The sequence below is a fragment of the Mastigoproctus giganteus genome, chromosome 7 (genome assembly GCF_048544385.1).
Source record: "Mastigoproctus giganteus isolate SK-2022 chromosome 7, ASM4854438v1, whole genome shotgun sequence".
In the NCBI taxonomy this organism is placed as follows: Eukaryota; Metazoa; Arthropoda; class Arachnida; order Uropygi; family Thelyphonidae; genus Mastigoproctus; species Mastigoproctus giganteus.
Window position 1 is genome coordinate 29,571,006 of NC_143581.1, and position 20,898 is coordinate 29,591,903.

Below are 20,898 nucleotides of genomic sequence, written 5' to 3' on the forward strand. Positions count from 1 at the left end.
CGGAACTGTTGTTCAGAACTTTATATAAATAGTTCCGTGCGATTACTAATAATAATAAATTCTTTAATAAATTAACTGGTATACATTTTTGATTCCCTGCACAGATAACCAGAGGAATCTTACGAAACATTCACTATACAAGTGACCAATCACAAAAATACAAAGTTCAGCTACAATTTAACCATTAAAGATAAAATGTCTGAACAGAGAATTAATCTTAATAAAAACAAGACTACAAATTAAGCATAACATAAAATAACATCGGCATACTAGGACCGGCACTTGCAAACCTGTCCTTTGCATACATTAAGATAGCCCAAGATATCTCGATATGACTTGTCAATCGACCATAGGTCCAAGTCGATGTTGAGCGAGTTGAGAGTGTCGAAAGTCACATTTGGGAAGTGTCTATTGAAACTCTGTAGCCTCTGGAGCCTTGAGCACAAAAAGGGGGTATTGCGAAGGTGTCTTCCTGGCAAACGCCAACCAACCAACCGTGTTCCAGACGTTCATATGATCATGCTTAGATGAACACAGATGAAGGAACGTCTTTATTTTCTGCACGTGAGCTCTGTGGACTGCGGCCGTGTATTGCAGGTTGGAACATAATACAGATTTGGATGTCATGTAGATCTGGTGAGACCACCCGTTGGCCCACTTCAGCACCCAGAATTCTAGACCCCATAGTTTCTTGAGGCTGGTGGGAGGTGCGGCCGACCAAACTTCCACAGCCTAAGAAATCACGCCATTGAAGTACGTTTCGAGGTATTTCCTGATTATTTGTTTATTGTGAATTCGGCATAAATCTATTTTCATTCCCCAGAAACCTCGCAAGGCTTTGGCATGCTGGGCTTGGATTTGTTGTTTAAGGAAGGAAGAGGCGATTGATATTGGCCTGAAGTCCGCAGGTGTTTTCGCATGAGGCTTTTTTAGAACTGCCAAGACTCTGTAAGTCAACCAGCTTGCAGGCGCCTGTCCCTGTTTGAGTATTTTGTTGTAGAGGTGGGTGAGCTCTCTGCTGATGAAATAGGAAGCAATTTTGAGACTAGAAAGAGGTATTGAGTCAGCTCTTATGGTGGACTTGTCAAGTAGTGAGTTTATTATTTTCATTAGCTGTTCTTTCGGAAATTTCGATGTTGCTGGCAGTTGAAGAAACGTTGAGCGCTTCATTCTAAGGATAAACTTCAGACACTCTGTGATCTCTCTTAAAACGCAGCACGTGGTCACACCATTCCTGGACATCCAAAGCTATTGGGGTGCAGGAATGACTTGTTGACCACACACGTTTGCCTCTGGACAGCCGGCCGTTCATGAAAGTGTCAATAGCTGATTGTTTGATTATTGTTTGATACTATATATGTATTATGAAAATGCCATAATCGATTATTTTGAAAAACAAATCGGAGAAACTAAATATTATAGGATGCGATGCTGTGTTTTTTTTAAATAGACATATTGTAATTCTTTAATTCGAAGGGGGCTGAGTTCGTTGTTGCTCACTAAAAATATTATAGTAGGCGTAACTTTCGACTTTCTATGGAGAGAGAGAGAGAGAGAGAAAGAGAGAGATCATGATGAGAGAGATGCGGCCTTGAAACAGGCTTGTTCCCATGGTACACCCACTTCGTGAAATAATAGTGTTGTAAGTGATGTGTCCGAGAAGCTGTTGCACCTGCTTGTCAGTTCTCAGTGTCATGCAAAACAAAAAGAACTGAAAACACGATTATTACTTGCTATCATTTCATAATGGGATGTTAACCTTTGACATGTCTTTTTGTGTACTTCTGCCCATCTTTCTCTTTTAGAGTTAATGATGAAGTGTGGAGAAGTTGTTCCTGCGTGCATGAGAAGGCCAACCTCTTAAATGCCTCGTCAAGTGATCTGTAATTTGGACAAATGGAGTGAATGTTTTGGGGATTTCCCATTTTATGTTATCAACAGTTTAAAAACAAAAAAGTTATTTTGGAATTTTAAAAATAGGAAAGTAGGGAAAACAAAATTCAGAAAAAGTGTGAGATTAAAAAATGGAGAAATCAAAGAATACAGAAATTTAAAATTAGAAAATAGTTGTTTTTGTACGGTTTTAAGAGCATAAGCGACTAAGTCCATATTTCTCCGAGTACTCTGTCTGTAAATTGCGTGATCCGAGATCGATTTTCTGTTTGATAGACAAAAAACTCGAGTTTCCTGGAGAAAAAACCATGCTATCATCGCCTGAGACCAACTAACTCAGCCACATTGTGAAAAAAGCCCATAAAAATGCCTCCCGTCATGGACAGTACTCGAACTCAGGTCTTTTCCATCTGGTTGAGGACGAAGACGATCGCACCAACCCACGCATAGGAAATAGTAAAAATTAGTAAATTGAAAAGTAAAAAATCAGAAGTTGGAAAATTAACATTCTGATAAACAGAATTTAGAAATTGGGAAAATTTTACAAAAAAATTGTAAAATTAAAATTAATTTTCATATTCATTAGCTTACAATTAATTGCAAAAAAATTAAAATTGATTTTCAAAAATGAAAAATTAGAAAATGGAAAATTATAAACTTTCAAACTTGAAAACTTAAAAATTATAGGCTTAAAAAGTGAAAATTAAAATAAAAAATAAAATAAAATTAATAAATGAAAGTAATAATCTTTATTGTATTATATACAGAAAAAATACACATACAATTTCCTTTCACGTCTAACTAAAACCAGGGAATTCACGTATATTTTGATTACAACAATCCAAAGACCATCGACATCAAGGTTCTGAGCATTTAGTATCAGAGAAAGGAGAAATAAGCTACATAAATTAAAATAAACTTAATAAATATTTTTCAGAAACAACTGAATTTGGAAAATTGAAAATTAGAGAATGGAAAATTTTAAAAATATAAAATTGGGGCGTTAACGATTAGAAACTTAAAAACTGGAATGTTTTAATATTAAAATTCGGAAAAAAACTAAAATATATAAACCTTAATAGAAAATTAAAAAAAAAAAGATTTAAAAACTTTTTACAGAACTTTTCAATCAAGGATTACAATGCTGTTTCTATGGATTTTATTTATTCACTGTTACATCATTTTCTTCTGGTTTGGGTGGATCTGTGAACTCCTCGAGAAATGCCACGATGTTTACACATGCAGAGTGTCAGAGGTTGCACTGGAGAGAGAGAGAGAGAGAGAGAGAGAGAGAGAGAGAGAGAGAGAGAGAGAGAAAATAGTGGGTGTTCGTGAGAAAATAGTTACTTCTTACTACACTTGGTACCACCCCTTAAAGTTCTGACACCGGAAATGAATCATTGAAAGAGGAAATCTTGTTCGTATTCTTTCACCACTCTGCTTTTAAATATACTCCACATGTCCTTCATTTATGAATTATTATTGAGTTGGAAGACTTTAACACATTACTTTTTATTGTTTGTTGTACATAATAATAAATCGTAAATAACTTCTAGAGGGATTGGAAAGAGAAACAGCAGTCATGGGCGTACTTCTAAGAAGGGCGAAAAAATTGTGCTCTAAAAATGTTAACGTAATTTATCTTGATGTACCAACTGCTGATTGAGGAATTCATTACAATGAACTTGTTTTTAATAAGGTACGTTTAATTTATTCTTTCTAGGAGGGCGCAATAAGTGGTGGGTACGGCCCTGACTGCGAATTAACTCTGTATAAATCGTCTGGAAGTAAGAAAAACATCGAATTTTATGTCTCTAAGACACACACATTTTCGTTCGATCAATTATGCCATATTACCAGCTGATGTCCAGGGTTCAGTTAGCAGAACCGCCCAACTCAACAGTACTTAATTTTCTTATTACCGTGGCAAACCATTTCTGGTTAAAAAGAGGCGATCACATAAAACCAACACCACACTTTTGTCTAAAAAGGTGTCAGTATGCCTAATCCTTAATTACAGTAAAAGTTTTATGAGCAATTTTGGTCAAATACTAAGCGTGTGCTACGTGCTATATGTTGGGCTCAGCAAACCTTAATCATCTGCCATCGTGACCTCAAAAAAAAAAGCGTAAATGACACGCGGCCACGAAGAGCCCGTCCTATTTTTGTTATGTTAAGTCACTGAATACTGCAGGTCATCACCTTCCAAACAAGAATACATTCGAAAGTTGATTCATATATTCTCCAAAGAAGTTAAGTACGATCGACTTTTGTGTCCATGTCAACATAATACTCGTCTGTTATTTAAATTTGCAAAAAAGCCTTCGGGATTTATTGATACCCTCGATAAACAGCAATCAATTCACCATGAAATCCCTACTTCAAAGATTTCTGTATTTTCCGACAAGTAACCGAATGAGAAACCCATTTAGGTGACCCCCGCCCCCCACTAGTACACATCAATAAGTGACTTCGTACTCAACCAGTTGTTAGTAAGGATACGACAAGTTCAATCACGCCTGAAGGGAGGGAGTCTGAGAAATCAAATCTCACCCTTAACATCCGATAAAACTTTTGAGAAGCGTGAAATGGGTTTAAGGTACAAGAAACTTCCTGGATTACAAACGACTTTGATTTCCTTAATATTTCGAAGATAGAAAAAAAAGGGAAAATAGGTCAAGAAAGAAGAAACGGATGGTAAAGTGGATACGAAGATGTAAACGCTACAGACATTGGAGATTGCTTGAATATTCAACAGAGAAGGCGAGAACTTCCTTCTCAGACTGAAAATAAAGGAAGAAAAGAGATTAATTAGAATTAGCCTCTTTTCTAAGATTTCTGCAAAAGCAGTTCCACGAAACAAACTCGTATCAAGTGATTGTACTTGTTCCATGAGTTTGGTTACGTAACCATGGAGACGTACTCTGCAACAGAAACTGTTATTATAGCCAAGTGCATTTAACTGATAGAAATATTCTCTCTGGTTTAGAGTCGAATTTAAGTAATAGCCCGTAGTGGAATTACAAAGTGCATTTCAGCGCTCTTTCTCTTTCGTTCGCTCTCTCTCTCTTAAACGATTTAAAAGGAGGCTTTTATATAATGGAAAGAAAGTTCTCGTTTAGCTTGGTCTATCAACAGATTTTCGTTTCATGGCGTAACATACAAAGATCCACCCTTGATTCGTGCCACAGGCGGTCTGGTATCCATTAAACATAATTTACACAGCATTGTGCAATGGGATATGTTCGTCAACGCAAAGAATACTCACGCTACACAGTGTAATTAACAATCTTTTGAACCCTCCTGTGGGGTATGCTACGGGAAATAAATTATCCCTTGAGGTAAACAAGCCATGCTCTGCTTGTAGAGGAAGTCAAGCCATACGATTTGCCTTTTTAAATTCTGGTTGGCATTTGATTTATTAGAAATCCTCCTCTCTCTCTTAAAGAGGACAAGGAAAGTTCTTGGAGATCATGATAAAGTGTATTGCTTTCTAAAGAAATGTGGACTACGACCTAGTGGTGCAAAGTCGGTCCCAAACAGGCTTTCGAAGCACATAATTACTATTCCCCCTCTGGAATATTTAATTTATGATAATTAGAAGTTATGAACTTTCTATTTAGTGTGTAATGTCAACCTGTTTATTACTTGGAAATGCGTGAACATGCTTGATGATTCGCTAAGGTACAGTTAAGATTCTGAAGCATCAAATTAGCCATCGATTTAGAAGACAGTTTTATGTATAATAATTAAAAAACTATTGGGAAATGATCTGGAAATGATCTCTTTCTGTGCATAGTACCCAAGTCACGTTTTTAAATTGGAATTTTATTAAAACAAAAAACCTTAATAGCCATGTTCTTAATTTTTGCAATTTTAATGAAATAATTGGGCGTATGTTACAAACGTTTGTTGCCATAAAAAAATTAATAACAATTTTGTCGTTTAGAATTTCTGATAGAAAGATCCAATGAGAGCAATGATCTTTGAAGTTAGCAACTGTTTTGTGATTTTCTTTAAGAAGTCAGTTCCATGTACTACATTTTAAGAATTCCATAATAATAATCCTTAGTTACTGCAGTCACTGAAGAAGTGATAAGAAAATACTATGAAACGTTTGACTCCATTATATAGATATTTCCAATTCGTAAATAAATGATATCATTATTATCTCTACCATTAATATCCAAACACCTGCCTTTAGACAAAAAAGAGCTTTTATTGTGTCATTTAATATTTTGTGCTGAAACCTTTTGCTTTTATGACGGCCTTCAATCTTCGCGGCATACTCTCAACCAGCATTTTATAAATATCAGGCGATATGTTCCTCCACTCGGCCTGCCTTTACCGCAGCCAGCCTTGCTGATACAAGTATGGGCCTTCCCCGAAGTATTGCCATAATGTTGGAAGTGCATAATTGTCCAGGCTATCCTGGTATTGCACAGCATTCATGGTTTTCCCAAGCCAAACCATGAGAGGAGCCCCATACCATGACACTGCCTCCATCAAACTTCATTGTTGGGAGGATACAATCAAGAAGGAACTGTTCCCCTGGCATTCGTCATACCCAGGAACGGCTCGTCTGTCCATAGGACTTTTTCCACTGCTCTACAGTCCACGATTCGCTCTCTTTACACCATGTGAATCGGGGTCTAGCATTTGTTGAGGTGATCAATTCTGTTGAACTGTTGAGGTAATTCTCTTGACCGTGTCATCTTGCATGTCGAATTTTGCAATTGTCTGTCCCAAGCCCAGTGTGCATATTTATAGCAGGTTCTGTGACGTGTTGCATGCATAGGACCTGTTTCCTCATCCATGGAGGGGTGTCCGGATATTAATGGTAGGGCAGTGTTTTGAATGCTTTACTATTTTCAAACAATGAAGGCAAATCTCTCTCTGATGTATTCTCATCTCCTGTGTATGTTTGTGGATCTCCGTCCAGGAACAGGAGATGCGAATGCACCGGCTATTTTAGTAGTCTGCATCGATTTGTCCAAAAGTCGAGACGCAGGAGTAACAGGCTACAGAAGGAGGTTCATGCATGAACGATTATTGATCCGTATTTGTTAAAGAATATGCAAATGATGTATATTCTTATCGGATAAACATTTTGCAAGGTGTATCAGAAAATTACGTGGATGAAAAGCATCGGAACTTTAGCAATTTTTTTGCTTTATTCCAACAAGATAGTGTGTCTTCTTATTTCACATCTAAATTTTGCTAATATCTTACAAATATGTGAGGGTGCGTATCAGAAAATGAAATATGTAAAAGTATATCAAAAATAATAATAAAATAAAATAAAATTCCCTACCGTTTAACAACAAACTGTTTTATTATATCGAACAAAGCACGGTGTGTATGGATGTATGGACATGTGAACTACTCCACCACGTATTCGTCCAGTTTTTTTGGTCACAGCGTACAATCAAAATTTCTGAGCACTTTCAGTGGATTTAATCGCTCTTTCGAAGATGTTTCTTTAGTTAGTCGAACAGATGTAAGTCAGAGTTTGAGGTTTGGACTGTACGGTTGTTATTCAAGAGCTGCCCAGTTCCAGTTTTCTGGACGAGATCTTTGGATGTACAAGGTTATCCACTTCCGTCTTCACAAGCAACATTTGACCGCTCATTTTGAAAGAACTGGCACCATTTCTGTACAGGTTGGACTCACTTATACACCACATTTCTTTATCAATTAGGTTATGGTGAACTATATCGAAATATACTTTGCGATCATAAGGATTTCGAAAAGTAACTAGATAGTTAAGTAGTTTACTGAATTGCACTAGGTGTTGAGATATATAAATATTTTGGTTTTTACAGTTCTATTAAATCAACAACACCGCTGTACTTGGTGTGATAATCTAATAATATTCGCGTTTCTACAGTATTTCTCTATTTATGAAGTAATGTGTACAGACTAATCTTTTGAGAAGTACAAAGAAAATCGAAATGGTATTACATTGCTTAAATATAAAGAACATTGAAAATTATTTGCCAGTATTTCTCCGTATCTGTTTGGATAAGGAGTTCATATCAGGAAAAGAGAGGTCAAAGGGAAAAAAAAAACATTGAATAGAAAAGAAATGCACTCGGGGAAATGAAAGAGAGAAAGGGGGCATTTAGACTCACAATACATCACTGACAGTGAGGATAATAAGTTATCCCTTCCTGCTGAGTGAAACATTACTTGTCATCTCCAAACATAGTCTGTGACAGCCGCACACTGGCGGGACTCTGGGCATCCTGGATTTTTCAGGATTCGGAGAAAATCCTTTGTCCTCAGTTTTAGTGCTGTTTTCGTCAGGCTGGGTTGACATATCTCATATTACAGCGGAAATGGCAATATGTGGGCGTTTTCGTCCTACGTATTTTTCGCTTCTATTATGAAGACCACCTTGGATCACGAAGTATTGATTTTAAAGAGGGCAGGAAAATGAGGGGACCCGAGCCACGTTTATCGGATACAGTGGCGTACACCAAAGTAAGAGACTGAATCTCTTTTTAAAGATCATTGATTTCAAATGTTGGTTTTTTTTTTACATTTGGAGAAGTTTAAGATGCTGCAAGAGAATTTCAGTGTAATTGGTTTATCAGTTGGACGGTTTTTTAATGAGCTACAAACACGAAGGAGGATTTAGGAAAAATTAAATTCAAAACATGTATCATCACAGGTTGTACTCGTTTTTTTTTTTTTTAAGAAGGAAACGTGAATAACCTCTGGAAAGTTCGGCAACAGTAGTTACAGGTAGTAATAAGTGTTGCTTTCTGTAATTTTTTTTATAATAGTGGTTATAAAAGCAAAGATAAACTAGAAGTGGGGAGAGAAGAATATCAGGATAAAGATGAAATACACTGAAACACAGATGCTAAACAATATGAGTCAGGTGGGAAAATCGAACCCAGGGCTAATACAGTAGTTTTAACCAGCTTTTTCCACACAGTGTGGAAAAGGTGCTGTTCCTCCGTGGAAAACGGGTTCCTCCAGTTGAGACAGAAGATTGCCTCAACCGGAGGAACCGGTTTTATGAGTTATTTTTCACACTGTTGCTGAGATATTTGGTATTGGGAGAGGGTTGCGTAAGCTCTTCCGATGGAAACTTAGGTTTTTCATCCAGAAAAACAAGAAAGCAGACTGTAAAATTCAAGCAATTTACAGACACAACTGTAAATTGCTTCAAACTGTACTGATATTTCATGGTCTTACGCACCTTGGCATAAATTCCAGCCACTCAACCAGAAAATCGAATATAATTTTAATATTATTATTTTTTTGTGAGAGAGAGATTATCGAAAAAGTGATCGGAAAAGTGTTATAATAGCTGCATAATGCAAGTCAGCTGACTTTTCTCTGCATCTGTTAAAAAAAGGAAAGAATTCTCAATCACCCATATTTCCTCATCTCCAAAAAAGGGACCATCCATTACAGCTTTGAATTTTACAAGGCTCTCCGCCTTGACCACTGTGACAGATAGAAATACATCATTCTGTTACTCCCTAATCTATTTGTGCTCCCTGGCTTTTATCTCTCCTACCAGCGAGAATATATAGTTCAGTTTTTTTTACTGATTCCCTTCAATGCTTTATATACCTCAATCACTTCTTCCCTTCTCCCCCATCTCAAGGTATGTAAAGACAAGCTTTACAGCCCTCACATTGAAGCCATTATTCATATGGACATCCATCAGTCTGGTCTCCTTTCTTTGAACCTTTTCTAGAAGCTCCATGTCTTTTTCCAGTTGTGGCCTCCAGACCTGAACAGAACATTCTAAATGCCGTTTCACCATCGGCTTATACAAAGGGACAATGGCATCATTTTCCTTGCTTGCAAAGGATATCATGAGCCTTCTTAACAGCCTGTTTACGCTGCATCAAAAATACAGGGTCATCGAAACTAGCAGTGGCCATCTTACTGACACTGAGGTGGTGCACACGTAGGAGTCATTCTGCGCACACTCACAGCGCAGCCAAGGTCATTGAGACCATGAGGTGTCAAATAAAACTTATTGAATTACCACACTTTTTTCGATGATCCTGTGTAATGTCTGAGAGAATCGTAACTCCTATGTCCTTTTCATCTTGAACCATTTTTAACTCCACTCCCCCTAGCCTGTAACTCCCGGATTTCTGTTCCCGAGGTACAGAACCTTATATTTAGAACCGTTAAAACTTCAGCTACCATTTTCTACATCATCTAAGTCATTTTGAAGCAAAATGGCCTGGTTCTTGTCTTTAACTACTCTTTTATCCTTAAATCATCAGCAGACTTTGACAGCTTCCCCTACACTCCCTCCTCAATGTCATTAGGGAAGACAAGAAACAGAAGTGGTCCCAACACTGATCCCTGAGTGGATCCACTTGCCACTCTGAGGTACGTCCACCATATATGACTACTCTCTTTTCCTTTCTTTTAATCACCCTTGATCCAACAAAGGATCTTGCTGTCAATACCAATTTGCTCCATTTTATATATCGCCTTTTCATGTGGAACAGTACCAAAAGCTTTACTGAAGCAAAGGTAAATAATGTAGAAGTTGTTTCTTTGTATCCGTTTATGACTTCATCGTAATACACTAGATTGGTCATGGAAGACTTCTTCATGAGCCCATACCGCGATTCATTATTGACCATTGCTATTGAGATGGTCCTGTATTGTATCCTTTGATAGCGAAAAGTCGGAGGCGTTCCTAATATTTTGAAAACTCAGCCGAGAGTATGAACAAATTAGAAGGCAGTGGTGATGGTGCATATAGGCGATTGTTTGCCGAAGACGTGCTTCTAATCTATCTCCAGGCAAAGATACCACCAGAGAATTGCAATGAAAATGTCTTTGCAAAGAGTAAGCAAAACTTTTGTGCCAAACTTGAATTCGAATGAGAAGAAAACAAAGGATCGCATTGTATTCTGGGATTTAGTTTAACTACAGGCAGTCATAATTCACCTCGGATCCAGAATACTCTCTCTCTCTCTCTCTCTCTCTGGGGAACACACATCGATTTGGCTTGTGAACGTAGTTGTCTTTTCCTCGTGGAAACAAAGTTAACGCTTTGTTTGCACGTTAAAAGAGAAAACAGGAAATGTGTGAATCCATTACTGAGTACTACTGTGGAACATTACGTTCATTTATTACCCGGTGATTCGAAGGGAACATGGCTAATACGTCATTCCCTAGCTTATATTTATCAGTCTTATGATACACATAAATAAAGAAGAAACTCGTTAAAGCGATCACCAACCATCATATGATATGAATTTGTGCACAACCCTCTTCGATATTATGCAAACTGCACGCTCTCTTTTGTTTTTCTGATGACAGTCGAGCTCTTTCATTTCTTTCTGATAAGCGCTTTCTCTTTTCCCACTGCAAGAACTTAAAAAAATTTTCTCATCAAGAGTACGAAAAATGAAATAAATAAATTTGAGCAATGCGAACATTACGAGGTTAAGATAAACAAACCGAGTGGAGATCTACTTAGTCAAGAAGGATGGACGCATGCGTAATTGAGAAATTTCAATCAACCAATCAGAAACTTAAAGGAAATGATGTGTTATTTCTGGCGGAAGTGACGATTACTGTTTCTCAGTTAGTGAAGTTATGTTAGAAATTCTGTGTTGGAAACCATCTTTTTAAAATAATTCTCGTATTAAATTGCATGAATTATTTATATTTTTATATAGTGATATTGTCTGCGATAATTGTTTATGAATAATTTTTATTGTTATAGATGCAAAGATCTATTTTAAGCCTAGAGAGGGAAGATGGGATTAAAATTAAATTTTAATGTAAATGCTTTTACATTTTCGTATTCCACAGACGTTTTCTCTTCTACTTGATCCAGCCAGTTCCTAAACGGGTGATAAATCCCTCCCATCCAATTATTGTGACATTGAACTTACTTCTCTCTTCCTAAAGTAATGGCTTGTCTTGACGCATAACAGTCCATGTTGCTAATACGCCAAAAAAATCGCCAACGTAAACCTAATCTAAAGTAATGGAGAAATCTGTTAGCCTCCAACTCCTAAACCATCTAGAAGCCTTTTATCTGATCAATGGTCGCCAATATGGATTGCGTCAGTGTTGATCCACTGGTGATATACTGGCTTATGTTATCCATCTGTGGACAAATGCAATGGAAAAGTTTGGTGAAATTCAAGCAGCTGCTCCTGACATTTCGAAGGCTTTTGATTGTGTTTGGCATAGAGATATTCTAAATAAGCTGCCATCTTATTGTTTGTCAATTGTTTTTTTAATTGGGTATCTAGTTTTCTCTCTAATCACTCACTGAAGGTGATGATAGATGGCTCATTATCTTCTAACTTCTCTACTAATGCTGGTGTTCTCTTAGGTTCAGTTCCTTCTCCCACTCTTTCCTTCTTGTATATTAATGAACTTCTATTGACCGGAAATCCTATCCATAGTTTTGCTGATGATAGTGCATCGCATTCCACCTTCCAGTTTGAGAAACCTTGCCCTTCACAGACAGCTTCAACGTCTCGAATGTCCACTACCAATTCTTTAAATGCTGATCTCCAGTGGGGCACAGATAACTTAGTTGATTTCAATCCTTCTAAAACTCAGTCCTGTCTTATATCTCGCAAAAAGGATACTTCTGCTCCTATGCTTATCTTTGGTGACACTCCGATTTCTAGGCTAGATCTTATATCTCTATTGGGGATTACCCTGACTTCTAATCTCTCTTGACACAAGCACATTACAAGTATTGCTTCCTCTGCATCTAAAAAAACTGGGGTTTATCTTTCGCTCTCGGCGTTACTTTTCTTCCAAACAGCTGCTCACTCTGCACAAATCTGAAATCCGCCATATCATGGAATACTGTTTCCACATCTGGATCGATGTCCCCATAACCTCTCTCAGGCTTCTAGATTCCAATCAAAAGAAGGCAGTTATGTTAATTAATGACCCATCTCCTACAAAGTCGCTGCACTCTGTCTCATAGGAGTTCTGTTTCTGCTGCATGCCTTTTCTATAGATACTTCCCTGGGCACTGTTTTTCCGAACTGGATTCTACAATTCACCACTCTCTTCTAAACCAGTCCGAATACGTGCGGATAGGGTAAAATTTCCCCTAAAAACTTTGGAAAAAAGAAAAGAAAAAAAAAGATAATAATAATATACTGTATATACTATCCTACAAAAATTATGGCACATGTAGTTATGAACAAAATATGTATTTTTTAAAAGAAATTAACCGCATGTTTGCCCACCTTTAGTCATAATGAATGCTTCAACTGAAAGACTTTCTATTCATTTCTAGAAATAAATAGACGTTAGTTTAATTAATTAATATTAATCTTCTTTGTATGATCAATTAAAGAGGTCATCGAGTACTAGAAAGAGAAATTATAACGTAGAAGTGAACGTATTGATGTCAAGATTGGCTTCAGGACTCCTCACAGATTTAAGGTATTTCATAAGGTCCTTATTTTTCACGACAGCATTTTGAATTAATATCAGACAAGACTGGCTGTCTTCCAGGATTGCAATCCTTAAAGAGTCTTTTATGTCACACCAGTATCATGGTGATTTTACCATAGAAAAATTCAAAAATAGTACATCGGTGGTGTCTATATTATTATATTACAAGGCTAATTGTCATCATTAGTCCTGGGAGATTTAAAAATCTCAAATTATTTACTGTCTTAACAGATTTCATACATAATGAACCTTTTTGAAGTCACGAAATCCTAATACAGAAGCACCTCCACGCCACGTTAAACCTGTCATTTTAAATTCACCTTTAACTTTTCTATCGGCGGTAATGTTAACAGCAATGTTAATGACAGGGATGGCAACAGCAAAATACCGCATTTTACGATGAGATCGTGAACTAAGATAACTTGGTGCGCACCTGCGATACGAATGAAGGCCATGAATTCCTCGGTGGGTGTGATTTTCCTACCAATCTCACGTATTCGTGGCAAAGCAGGAGACTGAAGTTATCCACTTCGTGGTTATTAATGTGGGAATTTTAAATCAGACACCGAATTTTAAACTGAGTTCATTAAGAGAAAAATAGAAGTAGGCTTCGAGTTTTCTACAGTAAGATCCTTTTCTTAAATCCTTAATGTGTAGTTCGACTTTTGTACGGATTATCCGTAATACTTTTCGAATTTTATTAATTAAAAATCAGACAAAAACAATCAATATATATTAAATTGTAAAATCTTTTAAAACTTGTTTATTTATTTTAAATTTGCATTACTTAAACAGGAATTAAAAATCATATATATATATGTCAACTGACAGAAATGATAAATTGTAAAATATTAAAGTTTTAAGGCGCTCTAAATGTTTTATAATCAAAATAAATTAAATCAGACAAAAACAACCAACATATATTAAATTATGTTAAATCTTGTAATAAATTTTAGAATTGCAGGATCTGGCAGCCAGAAGCCTCTGTGCCTCTGGCTGCCAGATCCTGCAATTCTACGGGCTACGGAAAGTCCGCAAAGGTGTACCATCAAGACCCATTTTCTCCTGTTGTGGCTCACCGAGTTATGAGTTGGCAGAATTTGTCACGCGGCTCCTCTCTCCCCTCGTAGGCAAGACCGCCAACACCGTTTCCAACAGTCGTGAATTTATAGAACGGACCCAAGCCCTATCATTCTCGGATGATCAAGGCATGGCCTCGTTTGATGTAGTGTCCCCATTTACTTCCATCCCTGTTGAGCTTGCCATCACGTGTGCCAAGGAACTTTTGGATAGTGACCAGACCCTTAGCAACAGAACCCAACTAATTTCAGATGATATTTCCACTGCTCTCAGACTGTGCTTAACTGGTGACGCAATCATGTTCGGTGACTCCATTCACCTGTTGCATGGCACGGCCATGGGTTCCCCAGTTAGTTCAGTCACGGCAAACATCGCAATGGAAGAATTGGAGAGTCGTACATTTACGAGTATACCAGATCCCATTACCTTTTGGTGTCACTACATGGATGATGTGTTTGCAGTCATTCCCAGAGATTCGAGCAACCGACTCTTAGACCACCTTAACTCTCTGTCACCTTTCATAAAATTCACTGTCGAACTAGAGTCGGGCAATACCCTACCATACTTGGACACCCTGGTCCAACGTGAAGGTAGCGTCTGGGAACAATAGCCTATCACAAGCCAATGTGTGCTGGCCAATTTACCAACTACCGGTCAGCACGCACATGCAGCCATCTTCTCGGCACTGCGTGGGCCTTGTTAACTCGCGCCTGGACGCACGCTAGTTCTGCAGATGAGAGGCGCACCGAGATTGCTAGTGTCAAGACATCTTGCGAGATGTGGCTATCCCACAAGTACCCTAGATATGTGCGACCTACAGGTCCATGACCGCGTAGCGGCCGACAGGACCATTCAAAGTAATGACTCCGCCGCGAGCGCCTTTATCTCATACTACCCAAACCTTTCACATCAGGTTTCTAGGGTCCTGAAATCTCATGGAATAAAGTGCGTACAACTCCCAGGCAGGAAGTTGCGATCCCATATCTCCAAAGTGAAAACACCAGTTCCCACCTTACTACAGAGAGGACTAATCTATCGCATTTCTTGCCGTGACTGTACTAGCTGCTACATCGGGGAAACTGGCAAAAGACTCGGCAAACATCTTTCAGAACACAAAAGAGCCATTCGCTTAGCGGACATAGCACACTCGGCGATTGCTGAGCACTTCTGGTGAACCCGACACGACATTGACCCACGTCGCGATGTCATGCTTTTCGATCGGTTCCGCCATTACCGACGCCGCGCCTGGGTTGGAGTCACTGCACATCACCAGCTCTAATAATTCCATCAACAGAAACAGAGGATTCATAATTGATAATTTATTTATCCCGGTTTTGTGTTACAATTGTTGGGAGATAACATCAAGAAGGGAGGGAGAACACATAAGCCAGAGGCTTTTTAGGGGGTGTTCCCTTTGAAAAAGATAACAATAAAGATAACAACAACCAGATCTGAAATTACATAGGTGTTATTTAACAGATACATCATAAATCGGACATGTTTCTACATTCCATTACAGAAACTTCGTAAACCAACCACACATGTCGCGTGGTTAACAACAGTACTTATAATTACATTGTGAGTACTTTTACAATAACAAGTATGAAAGAAAAAATTATGAAATAATTGTGTAGAGTGTTACAAGCTTTTTGACAGCTATTCCTTCAACTTGTTTACATAATTTCGAAACTGGTATGCATTGTGGAAAGTTCAGGAGTTGAGTGGAAGGTGATTTAGATCAGACATCCCTGGTGATGTGTTCAGTTAGGAGCTTCTTGAACCTGTTTAGTGAAATGGCATTTTTGATATTTTCAGGAAGATTATTCCAGGTTTTTGCGCCTCTGTATTTTATATTTTTCTGACCTATGGCTTTTCTAAAAAGCGGAACCTTCAGATTCGCTTCATTTCTTAAATTATATCTTATTCCTTCTTCTTCTTTTGTTATAAAAAAGGATCTGAAGAGAGGAGGAGAGTTTGGTGTTTTCAAAGCATTGTAGACAAAGACCGCCTCAGCTTTTTGTATCAGTTGGTAGATGGTTAAGAGTCTCGCTTCCTTATATCTCGGAGTCACCGATGCATTCCAGGGAAGGCCCAAAATTGAACGAACACGTCGATTGAAAATTGAAATGATTCTCGCAAGGTTATCTTGACTGGTCGTACCCCATGAGATGATTCCATATGTGAGGTGTGGCTGTATTAAGGAAAGGAATACTAGTCTGAGAAGGGAAGGAGGCATCCAGGCAGAGGCTCGGGCGAGTGTTCCTGCTAGTGACGAAGTCTTCTTTCGTAAGGTGATCATTTGTTTATCCCAACTCAGCTTGTCATCTAGCCAGATTCCTAGAAACTTGGTATCATTCACCCTTTCGAGTTGTTTTCCTTTGTATGTTATTTCGAAATCAATATTTAATGGTCCTAAACACCATATATTTGGATTTTCGTCATAAACACCATATATTTGGATTTTCTTGGGTTTAATATAAGCTGATTCTTTTGTAGCCAACTATGCATTTCAGAGAGCAGGGCAGAGATCTTGCATTGGGTCTTTATCAGTGAGTAGAATGGATGTCATCGGCATACGCTACTAGGGTGGGAAGATGGAAGATGAGAGAAAAATTCATTAATGTAAAGAACAAATAGGATAGGTCCGAGGAGTGAGCCTTGAGGTACACCCCTGGAGAAATAAGAAATGTCTGAAAAATGACTGGTTTGTTTTAACGACAAATGGCTTATCAGTAAGGTAGTCTTCAAGGAGAAGGTTAATTTTTCCTCTCAAGCCAAGATTGTTGAGCTTGTCGAGTAGGATTTTATGATTTATGCAGTCAAAAGCTTTTGATAGGTCTAGAAACAGGATGTCGTGTTCATCCTATTATTGAAGCAACCATTCTGATGACTGACAAACGGTGGCAACGTTCAGATACGTCACAACCACAGACTTCAACTTCCAACAGTTAGTTGTTGCATCACGCAGTTCGCTGTTTATGACTGCCATCGCATTATATTAGTTCTACGTTCCCAAAACTTGGGAAATAGAGAAAAATGTAAATTAGTAATTTATATTTTATTAAAAATTAATTACTAAAACAATAAGATTTAAATTATTTTATTATTAACTACTAAAACCTTTTATTATCGCTGCGATTTCTAAAATCGAATTGGATGCTCTTTTGCCTCGCTCTCTCAGCAATCTCCACTAAGTTAGTGGGTGGTTTCTAAGGGCAGTATTTGTCTCTTAAACACCTTTTTAGCGAGCCCCGTAAAAATATTTTATTCTAATTCTTTTGAACATCTACATAGCCGTATATAGGTTGTGAACGAAAATAAAACCAGTCATGGTTGTTTGTATAGCGGTTTCGTCCTTTTTATGTGTGTGTTCACCACACAGCATGTCCACAAAATCGTAAAACGACTCGTTGTTGAGTCAATAACCTGACTGTTCCTGAGTCAGACTTTCACTACACCATTCTATTACCACCCACACTATATCGTCTACCCAGTCCTCATCCTCCACTTTTCATCGCCCACAGAATATACCTGCGGACTAATAAAACAATTTATTGTGTCTTTTATTCATTTTATTCTAGTTCTATAATAAGATAGCCTTTATTTTAATATATTAAATACCCTTTTCTTTATTTTAATGTTATTGCGGATGACCAGTAATAGCTTGGAATTTCGTTAAATTTAAAGCAGACAAATAACAGAAATAAATGTCATATACCACATTATAAAAATTAATATAATTATTTTTCTGTTTTTATTATAATTGTATAGTAAACAATAAAACGTTAATAAATATGGAAAATTATTAAACACCATTTTTATCTTACTGTAATTGAACCGGTAGAAAATGTGATGGTAATTATCAAGATAATTTTAAATTATTTTCGCATTTAGAAAAAAAAATATTTTTAATCGGTATTTAATTTTTATTGGAAGACAGAAAGAGGATTAATTAATTTAATAAATAAATAAATATGATAAATGTTGCAGCAGCATTCTCAGTGTTTAAATACTGTATTTTTTTCGATTTATCTTTGAACAATAATAATATTCTTCTACAAAGGCTAAATGCTGTTAAGAAATCACAAATTCTTTTCTTTTCTTTACTCTTCTTTATGTTTTTCTACACAGCTGTTATCTACGTACAATTTATCATTGTATCAACTGAAGTTTTAAGAAATTGTTCTAAAATTTTGTTCAGCAGTTTTGGATAAGTAAAATAAATTTATAAATAATAAATTAAGCTTTAAAAATTAATATACTATAAAATCTACCTCACGCAGTAATTTATAAATAATTATTTTTTTAATTTGTCGTGTTTATTGATTTTATATAACAATTTAAAAAAAAATAATTGAAAATTATAATCACGCAAGAATTCATTACAATTTGTGCTGATCTTTGTTGTCTTATCACGTGATAAATAAATAAATATATATATAATAAAAATTAAGTTATGCATTGCATTCCAAGCATCATAAGTGTACAGTCCGATCTGCAAAATAGTGAAGAAGCCTATCAAGGCATGAATGTTGACAGACTACTTTTTTTTTTAGCAAAGTACAATGCTATACCCACCCATCCACTTATTCGTGGCTGCGACAACCTTTTAGACAACATCACGTGCAACCTTTTTCATGCACTATTAACCAATGTCTCCAATCAATGTAGAAGATTACAGGTTCTTCTACTGTCGGTACACTGAACACTGGCTTTCTGTTTTTAAAGACATTACCTCAATTATATGCTTAGTTTAAAGAAAGAAAACAAAACAGGTTACGAAATACTTCGAAGAGAATTCAGCCCCTACTCATTGTTTGCATCTAAGACTACTTGAGTTCAAGAGATATTATTTTGAACTTCAGGAACCTTAGAAACATTTATAATTTAAAGAATACTTGTACTACATAAAGAAGTATCACTCTATGTTCAGAAATATTTTTAAAGTGAATTTTTTCGACGTTATAAGGTTAAAAGCTACAAGATTTCCATTTCATGAAAAGACTTTCTTATAGGGAATATAAGAAAGTTTACTCACTAGATAATAGATGGCGCCACAAGTTTTGTGCTAAGTTTATATTTGTTTTATTTTATATTGTCAAACCAATTGTGGCTGTGAAACAGTATTTATGATATGAGAGACAGATAAATTAAGCGATGGTTACTATTATGGTGTATGTTTTATGAGAACCCACGGGAGCAGTGACTTACAAGAGAAAAATGTAAATACTGGGTAAATTATTGCTTGACAGAAATCGAAACTTTTTATTGAGAAGAAGCGAATGGTTCCATCATCACCGATGACCTTGAAAAGACGGAAGCTTTTAGCAAATATTATTATCTCAACTGCTGAAGACTCACCAGTGACCGTCCTCGGGCCATATATGGCTCACTTCTAGCTTTACAGTGCTGTCCTCGACTAATTTCGGAAACATTAGACAAAAGTTTCATCTCCCATAAAAATAGCCATTCCTGTATTTGGTTTAGGTTGAGGACAATCGCAAAACAGCAAACTAAATGTAAGCCCTTTCATGTTGAAAGAGCCATTTCTGTTTCTCCTGAGTAGGAACAACTATGATCGTTCTTCTAAAAATTCCTTGAAATCATGTGAACCCTGATGACGTTTTGAGGGATTTTTGAGCACCTCAAAATGTTAAAGAGTTAGTATTTTTTCTATAATGCAGTTAGTAAAAATTTACACTAAAAAAATCATTACAATGATCCGCATGATTGTGGCACAGTTTTTATGTATGACTCATTGTTCTTTCAAAATCCGGTTTTTAGATAAGAAGTGTGCGCCACAGTTCTATTTTTGAGATCACCGTCAAGGATTTGTCCGTAAAAAAGTGGACATTCCGAAGATCGTATCTTTTCCTCAACGCAACCTCCAACCGCACCACCTGCTACGGTGCGATAAAGGAAAGTCTTTTTCTCCTGAAGTTTTGTTGAAGGGGTGTTGACAACAATTCTAATTAGTACTCCGCGTTCTGTCTCTTCGCAATCTCGCTATTATCAACCACACGTACAACAGCTGCTTCCCAACTAGCGCTTTTATTCTGACTGATCACCTCTTCAGGCCGGTTGATGTACGAACACCCTGGGAATTGACAACCTCACTCACAAACTGCTCTTTCTAAAGCCTCACGCTACGAGCGCTATAGAACAATATTGCACAGCATGCGCCACAACCGTGGGGAGGGGAATGAAATAATTTAAACTAAACTAAACATTTTAAACTAATTGCATATATACTTCTCCATTTGGGGAAATTTTTTATTAAGTGGGTAGTGCAATCCTAGGGCAACTCATGGTGAAATGCGTAGTGTAATACCGAGAAACTTGTGGTGAAGTTAATCGGCAATATGAAATTACATCAGTAGCAAATGTAATTCGCTCCTGGCTACAGAATTGAAGTGATTGCCCTCAATTGTGCAATTTGCGGTATTGAGTGAAATACTAGACAAATCTACTAAATTTTCAGCAACA